This window comes from Anabrus simplex, chromosome 1 (genome assembly GCF_040414725.1).
Source record: "Anabrus simplex isolate iqAnaSimp1 chromosome 1, ASM4041472v1, whole genome shotgun sequence".
Taxonomy (NCBI): domain Eukaryota; kingdom Metazoa; phylum Arthropoda; class Insecta; order Orthoptera; family Tettigoniidae; genus Anabrus; species Anabrus simplex.
The window spans coordinates 160,605,291-160,619,960 of NC_090265.1; positions in this window are offsets into that span (position 1 = coordinate 160,605,291).

Sequence of the window (14,670 nt, forward strand, 5' to 3'; positions counted from 1 at the left end):
CTTTCACGAAAGTGCAATGAGAGTTTACTAAAGAGGCCACTGCTTTATTTAAATATGATTGTGCTTGAAAATTATTTATCCGTGCAATTATGCTAATGTACCACATGGGACGTGTGCGAAGTCTCCGGACGAACTAACCAAGCAAAACCAAACCAAACCAAACCCCAAGGCGCAAAAGCCTCGAAGGACCTTGGCTAACCAAGCTACCGGCACTCAGCCCGAAGGGCTGTAGATTACGAGGTGGCATGTGGTCGGCATGACGAATCCCCTCGTCGTTATTATTTTTGGCTTTCTAGACCGGGATCGTTACCTCACCGTCAGAGAGCTCCTCAGTTGTAATATCTCAGCCCTCCCATCCAGCTACAAGTTCCTGACCGGGCCGGGAATCAATCCCGGTGTCACCGGCTAAGAAGCAGGCATGCTTCCCCTACACCACGCGGCTGGCTTCGCTGAACTAAAATAAATATTACTGTAATAATAATAATAATAATAATAATAATAATAATAATAATAATAATAATAATAATAATAATAATAATAATAATAATAATAATAATCCCGTTGGGGTTTCAGCCTGTTGCCCTATCGGGCGCGTCCCGCGTGACGGATCGGGAGGGTTTGAGGGAAATAAAATACATCTCGCGGACCAAAAACAGGCATAGCTCGACAACATCTTCAGCAACCTCTGAAGCTCACTACTTCAGCTGTAACCATGACACCGACATAGATCGATCTCTCCAATACTTTTAACTTGATAGCAAATGGAATCAACCTACAATATAACTACCCCAGGCCCTAGTAGACATACTAGTTTTTCTCGGTCATTGGATTCTGGGGGACCGAGAACATCATGCGGGAATGTTTCGGAGCTTCCCAAATCTCTTCGCCCAAAATGCAAAACTTTCTTTGGTAGTCTAAACAACAACACACTTCGGAAAACTGGGAAGTTAAAACAATTAACAGACATGTTAGATAACTTAAACATCCAAATTTTAGCACTTCAGGAAACCAGATACACGGATGAAAATCATCTTGACTCAGGAAACTATATAATTTACAAAGGCAAGCTAGCAATCTCCCTTCATAGGAGACCATTACAATTTGGTGCAGGATTCGGTGTATGAAGAAACATTGTAAACTTAGTACTTAACTTTTCTTCGCCTTCTGAAAGAATTTCAATGCTATCCATTAACAATTCCAAATCATCTCATAAAAATTCTATTAAGAGATTTCAATGCCCAAATTGGCAGAGAAAAGAAATTCAGGACAATTGTACGACTATAACCAGCGCACAATAGAACTAATAAAAATGGAGAAAGATTAATCGATTTTTGCAAAAATTTTGATCTCAAATTAATGTCAACACATTTCCGAGCGCTTCCATACAAGAAAACAACTTGGAGACACCCAAATTTTCACTTGGAAGAATTTCAACTAGATCATGTGGCTATTTCCAAGAAAAATCAAAAATAAATTATGAATGTTAAAGTTAAAAAAAGGATCATTGACTCTGACCACCATCTATCCTTAATCAAGGTCAAATTTCAACCAAACAGGTCCAAACTCGAATAACAATAAACCTGCGTGTCGATCCGGAATTTCTTAAACAGAACACTAGTACTTTCCTTGAAAGTATTCCTACTCACAATCCTTCGAACTGGTTAGAACTCAGATATACTTTTGAAGGCTTCTCGAAATGTTGGCACACCACCCAGGAAACGCAAACATAGGTGGTGGAATGAAACCTGCGACAAATCCATAAACTTTAGAACTAAAGCCTGGCAGAATTGGAATTCTCATAAAACTGAACAAACCTGGCAGGAATTCACCAAAATACAGAAACAAACATAAAAAATTATCAGGTCTGAAAAACTCAAATACGAACGCTACAGATTGGCAGAAATTGAACAAATTTTACCAAAAATAATACACGAAACTTCTACAAAACTTTCAGAGAAGAATTATCAAAGTATCAGGCAACTGATCTTTGCTTCAACGCCCAGATGGGACATTGGAAACGAATAATTAAGAGAACTGTAAACTTCTAGCAGTTTATTTCCAGGATCTTTTAATCTGTGAATCCCCTAAAGAACAACTCACCGTTGAAAAATCCTTATCTGATCAAGATTCAGAACCTCCAACACTGGAAGAAGTCAAAGAAATAATCCATGGATTCAAAAATAACAAAGCCCCAGGGGAAGATGATATAATTGCCGAAATGCTGAAGATAGGAGGTGACAGCATAGCCAAGAAAATCCCCTCGATTCTTGAGAACATCTGGATCAATTAAGAAACCCAGGAATATTGGAAATGTGCGCTAATCCATCCACTACACAAGAAAGACCGTCAAACACTTTTCAATACTCTAGAAGAATTTCAAGTGGATAAAAAACAAGAGAATTAATCAAACATTAACTGGCACTACTTCAAAAGTGAAATTCCTAGGCGAAATATCTGAGCCTTTTCCTATTAACACCGGGGTCCGTCAAGGGGATGGTTTATCACCGTTACTGTTAAACTTGGTACTTGAGAAAATAATCAGGACCTGGGAAAAGGAAACTAAAGGAATAACCCTTGGAAGACTACGTAAAGACAGAATTCACATGCAATCTCTGGCCTTTGCTGATGACATAGCAAACCTTTTCAATAATAAGCATGAAGCAATTCATTCCATTGAAAAGTTACATGAAATTGCTATCAAAGCGGGACTTCAAATTTCGTATGAGAAAACTCAGTTCATGGATACTTAGATGGACAACCTATGATAACTAAATTCGGCAAAATTGTTCAAGTGAACCAATTTAAATATTTGGGAGAAATTATTCAGCCCTCTGGTTTAAACCGCGAAGCAAATAAAGAAAGAATTTTCAAATTACAGAAAGCATACAAGATCACTTGGAACAGGTATAATAAAAAAATCAATATCTCGGAATGCAAAACTTAGACACTATAATACAGTAATTAAACCAGAAGCGTTGTATGCCTCAGAAACCTTAATCATTGGCGGCGGATCTTTAACCAAAGACATTGAGAAACAAGAAAGGAAAATTTTACGAAAAATGTTTGGACCAGTTTGTATGGATGGAATATGGAGGAAAAATCATCCCAGGAGATATATTGTCATTCTGAAAAAATTCTCACACTTGTCGGAAAAAGCGATTGAAATTTTATGGACACATTATCAGAATGAACACTAACAGGCTAACTAAAAGAATTCTCAACCTGGCCCTTTCATTAAAAACCAAGAACAGCTGGCTTCGTGAAATTGAAACAGATCTCCAGGAAATCAACATCTCAGAAGACATTGTATAGGGCAGATGTAAATTCAGAACCAAAATCGACAATCACCACTTTGAAGATAAACCCAACACCAGAGCTACTATAACTTGGACAGAAGAACGAAGGAAGAAGCTCAGCGAGAGGATGAAGAGACTTTGGGAAGAAAAGAAAGCCAACACATCAGCTAAGCAAGTTCAAAAGTGCTACTGAGTAGGGCATAACGATGTATAATAATAATAATAATAATAATAATAATAATAATAATAATAATAACAATAATAATAATAATAATAATAATAATAATAATTCAACATTCAGTTGCTACAGATGTTAAAAGAAGCCGGGCTGGCAGGATTTTATCTCACAGTTCATTAACGGGCAGAATGTCTAGACGGGGAGCTGTAGAATTTAAACACCCTTATATGCCATCGATCATAATCGGACTCGAAGTCACAGTATTGGGAAAAGGACAACTGTCACACTGCAACCCTGAGGTCGTCTTTACGAGCGTCTTCGGTTTGGTGATTCTACTAGTGTATTAACTGATGCTAGAATAGAGAAGGAAGCGGTCGTAGTCTACGTTCTCGGATCATATCTCTGCATTTGAATTTGAAATAATCATAATAATGAAAATCCACAGCCTGTTTCCAGTCATTCGACCGGGTCAAGGATGGAATGAATGAAGCCCCCATCTAGCGGCGAGAATAGGAAATGTGCCGGCTGCCGAAGCCGGTCGCACTCCTCTGGGGCAATGAAAAATGACTGATAGATGAAATAAAATGTTAATGGAGGGTGTTGCTGGAATGAAATATGACAGGGAAAACCGGAGTATCCGGAGAAAAACCTGTCCTGCCTAATAATAATAATAATAATAATAATAATAATAATAATAATAATAATAATAATAATAATAATAACGTAGGAGTAATACGAGTGAGGCTGTGGGAATCCCACTCCAGTACCCTGCATCTATCTTAAAATCATAGCAGAGCCAAGAATCCAATCCAATCCAGGTTTGATGAATGAGAAATCAATGTTCTACCGTAAGAGTATACCAGGATTGCGTACTGATAAATACATTTAAAATTTTATCCCATGTTATGATATTAAGTTCCTCGGATCCTGTCACAACAGTTCTCTGCTATACCATTGACAATTCATAATATCACGTCCAAGGACAAACTTCAGTGTCATGTCGTTAGAATTGACCTGTCGTACGACCCACGCCGAGCTCAACAAGTCGCATCACCTGAGCTGGGGCTCACCCACAGTTTCTACCCATTGATTTCCCCAAATGTCCCTACTGACAGCCGTTGACGGGCGAGTGTTCATCGCCAAATTTAACACTTTCATACCTATTGACAGGCAACACCTAAATATTTCATCCCTTGAGCAGCCTCCGGCACGTTCACGCAATATCCGGGACGACCGCTGCCTCCAAGATGAGACTCCCGTAGACTTGTTGCACAGAGCAGATGCTGGGCCCACAAGCCACCGGCGCTGCTTGAAGGTGACGAGAACTTGCTTGTTAGAATTAGGGGTTACAAATGGAAGGATACGGATCGATGGATTAGCTGATGATTTACATTAGCAATGCTTGATAGTTATAGCCACTTCATGACATCTAACTGAACTAACAACATAATATTCCGTCCTTACCTTCCAATAATAATAATAATAATAATAATAATAATAATAATAATAATAATAATAATAATAATAATAATAATACTAATAATAATATACCGGGCGAGTTGGCCGTGCGCGTAGAGGCGCGCGGCTGTGAGCTTGCATCCGGGAGATAGTAGGTTCGAATCCCACTATCGGCAGCCCTGAAAATGGTTTTCCGTGGTTTCCCATTTTCACACCAGGCAAATGCTGGGGCTGTACCTTAATTAAGGCCACGGCCGCTTCCTTCCAACTCCTAGGCCTTTCCTATCCCATCGTCACCATAAGACCTATCTGTGTCGGTGCGACGTAAAGCCCGTAGCAAAAAATAAATAAAAATAATAATAATAATAATAATAATAATAATAATAATAATAATAATAATAATAATAATAATAATAATAATAATATGTGTATTTGTTCCGTATCCAGCCCCAAGGCTGACTGGATCCTCCACACAGCTTGATTATCAGCTGACATAGGTGGCCTAGATTTCACTGAAGAGGCGTACACGGAAAATGATGAGAGAGGCAGCTTCCCTTTGCTTTCGTTTACTCACTGAGCCAGAAGTTACTATTGCATATCAGTCTATATATAAAAATTCTTAAAACGATTTTACTGTTCAGTACAAAATTCAAAGCTCAATATAATAAATGGTCTGTCTAAAACATCATACATATTAATAATATATTTTTAGACGGACCATTTATTAAATGGTAACAATTTTATATTGAACAGGTGGACAATATGCTTGCAAATTTGTGTTAAGTATTTTTATATATATTCAGCTTAATACGGAATCGATGATGAAATTTATTACGTAGCAGTCTGAAATGCTTGCACTTACAGACCCTTTTAATAATAGGCCTACCGGGCGAGTTGGCTGTGCGGTTAAGGGCAAACAGCTATGAGCTTGCATCCGGTATATGGAAGGTTCAAACCCCACTGACGGCAGCCCTGAAGATGGTTTTCCGTGGTTTCCCATTTTCACACCAGGCCACTTCCCTCCCACTCCTAGTACTTTCCTATCCTATCGTTGTCATAAGACCTATCTGTGTCGGTGCGACGTAAAGCAAATAAAAATAGGCCTAATAATATTTAAGGTAATGTATATTTAACGAAACCGCTGGGTTCGCTTCGTAAGGCGCGATAATATTAAGAATACGAACCAACATTAGATTGATAGAACGCTATGTCCCCAACTGTCGAAAGGCCTCCAGAGGCCTCTCAGCACAGCTTCACAAAGTATTCTCCCAGGGCACAACTCTCTAGGAAATCCACAAAAATATGACGATACAACTATAGTTACCAGACGTCCGGAAAATCCCAGGATGCCCGACAGTTGAATCTCCTATGGAGGGTCCGGGAGGAATTTCTTAAAATGAATAAATGTGTTAATTTTGCTGGTCGTGAAATAAAGAACAGATTTGTAAATAGCTTGATCTCTTGGGCAATTGTTTTCGGAGGCGAAATAAGAATGTCCATGTGATTTTCGTGGTTACAGGTGGTAAACTTCAGTCAGTGTGATGGACGGTTGTCAGGAATGGCTTATGATTGCTCTTGCTGACGACTCAGTAGCGAGAGAGGTGAGTGTGGTTTACGTTCCATTTATTGCTTTGATGCTTGGAGATGCAGGTCAACTAGACGTGAGTTGTAATAACATCGGACAATGCATTCCCTCAACTCGGATGTTTAAATTATTTAGATAAATGAAATGTGCCGTTTTCAGAATATAAATGCCTTGAAGGGATAATAATAACGGCGTGTGGCCTCCGGAGATGAGGTGATGAATTTAAGACCGAGTGAGTTGGCCGTGCGGTTGGGAGCGCGCAGCTGTGAGCTAGCATCCGGGAGATAGTGGGTTCGAACCCAATTGTCGGCAGCCTTGAAAATGGTTTTCCGTGGTTTTCCATTTTCACACCAGGCTGTTCACTGTACCTTAATGAAGGCCATGGCCGCTTCCTTCCCATTCCTAGTTCTTTCCTGTCCATTCGTCCCCATAAGACCTATCTGCGTCGGTGCGACGTAAAGCAACTAGCAAAAAGAAAAAAAAAGATGTATTTAAGAGTAAAAGTTTCTACTGTGTATGAAAAGGATTATGTGAAAGATGACGTAAGAATTTATGACCAGCTGAGCAATTTAAACCAGTTCAGGAGTTGAAACGATGTCTATCTGAAGATATCTAAGTTTACTTGAGATATTTTACTGGTAGCATTAGTTCTTCAACATGGTTGAATGATCAACGTTCTGGCCTTCTGTTCAGAGCACCCTGGGTTCGATTCCCAGCTTGGCTTTGCATTTCAAGTGAGAATTGTTAATTTACCTAAATTTACACCTGAGTGTTTGTGTTCGCCCTAAAGCACATCTCTTCATCTACTCTACGGACAACCACCGCAAAATACACCTAACAGTGGATACACTCCTCCACATAGGGTTAGCATCAGGAAGGATATCCGACCGTAAAATTTGGCCAAATCCATGTCAAGTGTCGACCCAAATAAAGTAGGAAACATGGCAAGGAAAAGAATTGAACCTGTCATTTTGAGCTGTAGAAAATATCAGAATAATATTTTGCTATTTCCACACATAATGCAAATTGATTTTCGCTTAATGGGCAGATGAAAAATACGGATGTTTGATATACTCTGTGAAGGATATAGTTGAAGTTATGACGTCGAACTCACAACATGCCCTGTGTTTTATGATAGTATTTCAAAGGTGCTAGATATTTTAATCGTGCAGTATAAAGGAAAAGTCTAATCGAACGGTAAAACATACTGAAGGATGTGCTCATTAGTGTTTCAGCTTAAGACACATTAACATCTATTTCTGCTAGGGGCCATATCTCACTTCCAAAGAGAAATAAATGATTTAGCAAATGTCTTTCTGAATGTTCAATTTAGATTGTTTGGAAGACAATATTTTTTTATTTTAATAAATGCTAACATTAGCGTAATAATAATAATAATAATAATAATAATAATAATAATAATAATAATAATAATAATAATAATAATAATAATAATAATGTTGCAATGCAAAGCCATTCCAAACGAAAATTGAGGATGTTCCATAGTCAGTTGTTCTGTCATGAATTATAGTTGCGGTTATGTACAGTAAATCTTCGAGTGTCTAGGAGCTAGATCCATTGATTACTGAGTCTGAACTGGCTTTTGCTAGCCAAGCATTGGTGGTTACTGGCTCGCGTATTCTATTAAACATTGCTGTAATCCCCTCCTGAGGCGAGGAGACACACAGAATTATAACGCCGACTGAACACGAACCAATGTAACATGCTTTGGTCTAGGTTCGATCCTAACACCTTCTGTAAATGCAATCCAGGCTGTTAGAACAGGGTTGAATATCACTGCAAATGGGCGTTGTATTGAGAATAATAGGCAATTATACAGCTATCGCGAAGGTAATCAAGTTATCTGTAATCAAAATAAACAGCCGCTCATAAAGGGAGCAAGCCTGGATAATGGATCAACTTTAGTCTTCATTAGCTGTTACTTGTACACAGTATGGCTCTGATTCATACAAACAGGGTAAATACATGGACGTATATTATTATTATTATTATTATTATTATTATTATTATTATTATTATTATTATTATTATTATTATTATTATTATTATTATTATTATTATTATTATTATTATTATTATTGGCATATGAAACCTGTTGGATCATGCAGCTACTGCTAGTCTTTTACATAGCTTTAATTTTTTCTCCGTGGGCTCTTTCTTTCTTCAGTCTTCTTGGTTCCTGGTCTCCTTGGAACTTCATTATCTGGCTGCACTACCCATCCGTTTGCTTTTCTACGAAACAGATTTCCGCCCAATAGTCCGATATATCTATCTGGGTTTTCTCCAGGTCCTTTTTAACTTCTTGGATCCATGGTAGACCCTTCAACTTTCTGCTGTATGTCATAATCCTGTGTGTAAGCCTTGTTGTTGCGAGTCTTTGAACGTGTCCATAAAATTTCGATCTTCGTTTTCTGATATCTGCTGCCAGGTTGGACAGTTTCTCTGTTGCTTTACGGGATTTCAATCTATATCGTCTTCAGTTTTCCTGGACCAAGTATTATTATTATTATTATTATTATTATTATTATTATTATTATTATTATTATTATTATTATTATTATTATTGTACCGGGAGGTACACCTCAACCCCGTGCATTTAAATGAAGCGCCTTGAAGAACGCTATCTATCATACAAAACTTGAAACATCTAGCACAAGAAGTTGGGACGTTGATCAAAAGATGTCACTACTAAAATGATACAGTACTATGTTTTTTAAGGTTTCCCAAACTGACTGTATTTCTTTCGTTTTGTTTCGGTGTATCACTTGTTGCAACAACTATTTCAAGAAATTTGGACTTTTCTCCATAGATGCCTCTATCTTCGGAAGGCAGAACATCAGCCCAGGTAATGGTCACCATTTTCTAACTCTGTAGTTATATCCGCAGTCTAACTCGAGGAGAAGGTTCCTATCTTTATCTATGTAACAGTCAATTTCCTAACATGTAAACTTCTCTTTCTTCTCATGTAAAAGTCCAAGTAAGTCAAGGTACTTAACTGAAAACCGGGGATGGAGAGTGCGTTACCCTCTCGAACTCCCCTTTAATTAATCTTGAGGTAACTACGATTTTGTAACTGTTTTCACTTGTAAAAGGTAAATTAACTTGTCCATCTAGTCACCTCAGTAGTGTGGGATTAGCCACTGCATCATCGGGCCGCAAGCCCAAGTAGGATTTTATCCTTAGTTTTCAAGGAGCGCAAGTCTACGTCTCCATACATTTTTGAGTTTGGGCCAGTAATTTAACCTGTTCTTTTTCACAAAGGCCCGGTAGTGTGGGTACTCGATACCCCTGTATTGTTTCTTAAATACAATTGCTACAGTCTTGTCAAATGTAGGTGTGCGTAGAGGCCAGAAATTGTAAAGTATTATGCTAAGGTAAGAGTTAAAAGTTGCCTTGAGTAGGCCGTAAGTGTTTGTGAGCGCAGCCTCCTTAGTAGAATTTGTAGAGCATGTACGCTGTTTTCTGGTAATGTTATAGATATTTGCGAAATATTGAGTGGTGGCTGTGGAAAGCCGTAACTTGTAACCGTTGGAGCAAAGTGCTCTTGAAAATTGTGTTTTGGGAGATTTATCTCCTTGTCTACCTAACTAAATGCAACATTTATGATGCTGGGACCTTTGTAAATTATGGGCTTGAAGCTCGAAATTGTAACTTACCAATTCCTGGTTTTCCTGTTTGTCGAGTTTGTACCACAATTGCTCCGTACCTGAAATCTTGTTTTGTCACCAAGTGAAGAGTTTTGTTAAAATTTAAGATCTGAAAAGAAATATAACCTTTATTTTAGAGTTTTAAATTTATCTTCGACTATCGTAGATAGACCCATTCCAGCCCGCACCTTCTTTCACCTCTGCGTTCCATGAGAACTCGGTAACAATTATTACTATTACTATTACTATTACTATTACTATTACTATTACTATTACTATTACTATTACTATTACTATTACTATTACTATTACTATTACTATTACTATTACTATTACTATTACTGTATTATTATTGCTATTATTATTAAGTACAACTTCGTTCTTGATTGTTAAGCTTTCCGGTTTTCGGTGTGTAAGCCTATGTAAATCTAAGCACTTCACAAAATTATATTTTCCATTAGAACTGCGATTTCGTCTAGTTCTACTGTACATCTTTTGTCTTGAATACATTTGGAAATGAGTTTAACCATTCTCACCTGTCACCCTCTCTTTTGTGTGCCTCCCTGGCCGAGTATATTTTCTCCTAGGTAACCTCTCCTCCCCCTCCTCCTTTCGCCTCATATGCCCCCTACACCAAAACTGGCTCGTAGGCACAGCTTCTGCCATCGGGTAGCCTTTATCTCTAGTCTACGAGTGCCTTTGTGCCCACTTGCTTCTACCAACATTCTCGCTTGTTCAGTGCCAATTTATTCAAGCTTTTGGATAAGACATGCGCGTGTTCTGTCACGTTGTACTTTGCTGAAATTTGGGCCCTTGATAGGAAAGACATCAAGTGGATAGAAGTGTTCGAGATGTGGTGTTGCCGCCGAATGAGGACAGTAAGTTGGGAAAGGAAAGTAATCCATGTTGAGGTATTAGATAACGTACATAAAAGGTGACTTACGCTGAATCAGAAGAGGAAGCACCGCATGTATATAGACTTAACCCTTGGGGATTAATCTTTTTTCCACACGAGGCAAATGCTGGTGCTTTACCTTAATTTTTTGCTAGTGGCTTTACGTCACACGGACAAAGATAGGTGTTATGGCGACTATGGGATAGGAAAGGCCTAGGAGTTGGGAGGAAGTGGCCGTGGCATAATTGAGGTATAGCCGCAGCATTTGCCTGGTGTGAAAATGGGAAACCATGGAAAACCATCCTCAGGGCTGCCAACAGTGACATTCGAACCCACTATCTCCCGGATGCAAGCCCACAGTCACACGCCGCTGACCGCACGGCCAACTCGCCCGGTGTAACTTAATTAAAGCGATGGCCATTTCTTTCCCGATCCTAGCACTTTCCTATCCCATCGTCACTATAAGACCTATCTGTGCCGGTGCAATGTAAAGCAAATGTTAAAGATCAAACCAGTTATTTAACATCTATGTTACAATTTCAAATAGCGTGTTCATTGGCACCATTATTTGATTCGCATTTGGCTATACAATTCACGGCGTTAAATTCATAGTAAATAATATCCTCGATGATCGCACACAACTCGCAGCACTAGGCTGGATGGTAACTCGGAGAAGTCCGCTAGAGCGCTATCAACCACGTGGCTGGCTCATTCCCCATTGCTAGAGGCATGAATTTTTCGCATTAACGTTAAACGCGACAAAAAATATTTTGAAGCGATTTTGCGATATCTTTATGAATCATATGTTTCTGGTTAAGAAAATATGGATATTATGTTCGCGAATTAAAGCGAATTAAAGCGATAAGGCCATATTAAAGCGAAATTCAATCATTTCGCGATAAGTGCGATATTACAGCGAAATCTGTAGTGAATAACGAACTTGGCATTTTGTTCCAAGATTATGTATGAAAAGAAAAGGAAGAGCGAAGAAGGATTCATCAGCGGAAAAGAAATATGTTATAATATTCTGGAAAATTCTTTAAGACAAGGCACCAAAGAAAATGGGTTGGTTCCAGGCTTCTTGCCAAACGAAATGTTTGTGGTGGCTGGTAATCCCACCCCAGCCTGTCTCCTCACGACATTGTGCAATCCTGGAATCCCTAATGACATCTACAAGCAGCACAATTGACTGGTGTATTTCGGCTTCGTGGTCAGGTAGAATTAAGAAAGTGATCACAGACAGTAGCAAAGATGGGTCGCTTGACAAGTGTTAAGGTGCACAGTAGAGCTAAACAATTTGCGAGTGAAGGTTTATACGTTTCGGAAAGCAATATTTTAATGTGCAAATTTTGTAATGTTCGTATCGAGTGGGAGAAAAAAAGATACGGTCTGAAAACATTGTTTTAAAAATAAGGAACATTCAGGACGTACTGTAAATTTAGCATCCAACAGTGAAACGGCAGGCAACAATAGAACTCTCATTAGATATGCAAAAGAAAGGTAAGAGTGAAAAAATACAATGTATTCACGAGACAGCTGCGATACTACTCAAAGCCCACATACCGCTGGAGAAGGTAGACGACCCAGCAGTCCGGAAATGGCTTCAAAAGTATGTACCAGGTATGTAGAGTCTATCATTTAAACCTCCACAATCAACGATCAGTGATAGTAATGAAACCTTTAATGATTAATTTTAGAATTTCATTAAAGCGAAATTAAAGCGATACGGCAATATCTATTTCGCGAAATAACGCGAAAATTATTAACCTCCTCGCGAAATCGTTCAAAAATTAATGCGAAAAAATCATGCCTCTACCCATTGCCCTGCAGCTCCGATGAGCCCTGGCCTGCCATTGTAGGTAACGAGGTGACGCGTGGTCAGTGCGATGATTCTTCTCGGCCACTATTCTTGGTTTTCTTGACGATGGCCACTGTCTCACCATCAGATTGATCCTCAGTTGTTTATGCTACTAACCTCCGTCCAACCCTCATATCCAGGTAAAAATAACGAATAACTATAAAAAATAAGATTAAAAATAAATTAAAAATAAAGGTAAATTTAAAAGTAAAAAAATAATAACTAAGGAATGAAACGCGGAACCTCCGGGTGAGAGGCAGAATTAGTACCTCTTGACTGCGGGGCCGGCAACGGAATGTCATAGTGCTCTTAATCTCGGTAGTTGGAGAACCACAAATTGCACACTTTAGGACCATTGCCGAGTACTAAATAACTAAGTATCATTACGAAGTTCAAAACTGAACATGCCGGGAAAGTTTTGCTGTTCGTACAATCTCTACATAACCAGCATATTCTCCATTCTTAGCTTTCTGCAATCTGATGAGTATTCTAACTGCAGCATATACGTGGGATCATCTACAATCAAATCTGAGTAATCATCGAAATTGTGTATCACATCCTGAACTATCTGAGATCGCTTCTTATAAGATGACTAAACTTGATAAAAAAGAAGCAAACACAATGGGAGAAATAATTGCCATTTCCAATAATAATAATAATAATAATAATAATAATAATAATAATAATAATAATAATAATAATAATAATAATAATAATTGTTCCGGGACTCCTGTGGAACAGCAGAGGTGAAAGAAGGTGCTGGGATGAATGGGTCTAACTACAGAATCAAAGTTAATTTAAAATTTCAAATAAAGGTTATATTTTTGAATTTTAACAAACAATTAACGACAAAACCTTAACAATATTTCACTTTGTGAAATAACAATTTGGAAACAAGACTAGAAAGATCCAAGATTCCAGAACTTTAACACTCTCGGGCTACACGCCCCTAGTTTTACAAAAGCACAATTTGTTCAAAGGGGCAGAAAACCCCTACCACATGGAACACTTGTTCCCAAAAATTGCAATATCAGCCTCCCAAAGGCACTTTTACACACTGGAAAAGAGCTAACACGCCCTCAGTTTTTCACGCCTATTCAAGGCAATATCAAACTTTACAATTGATTGCCATCAAGGCACGACTTACTACAATGCCACGGGGGTATCTTGTACCCAATCTACTGGGCCTTAGCAGGAAAAGAACAGATTAAGTAAATGGCCCGGAATACCAAAAAGAATGGAGGCGTGTACTTGCACTCCTAAATACACATTTTAAAACCTAAAAGGCACTAGGACGATGAAACAGGGGCTATTCCCAAACTATGGAGGTGACTCGTATAAGGAAGAAATTTAAAACATTAAGGAAAAGAAGAAAATCAGTTACCAAAACGTAGTCACCTCAAACCAAAATGAATGGGAGCTCGAGAGGGTAAATCACTCTCTATCCCCGGATTGCAGTTACAGATTTAAGTAAGATTTTACATAAGCCTGCAGAAAATTACATATTTAGGAAATGAGGTTACATTGTAAAGGGTTTCGGACCTTTGCCGCGGGTTAAACTGCTGAGCTAGCAAGAAATAAAGATGTGAAATGGCCATCACCTTATTGAAGACCTGCTCTCGGATGAAAGAGGCGCTTCCCGCCTCCTGCTTTACGTCTACACACTTAGATAGATGTTGATCGACTGGCCAAGAGACGTGAAAAAACGCAGTTTATAAACCCTCGGGGAAAG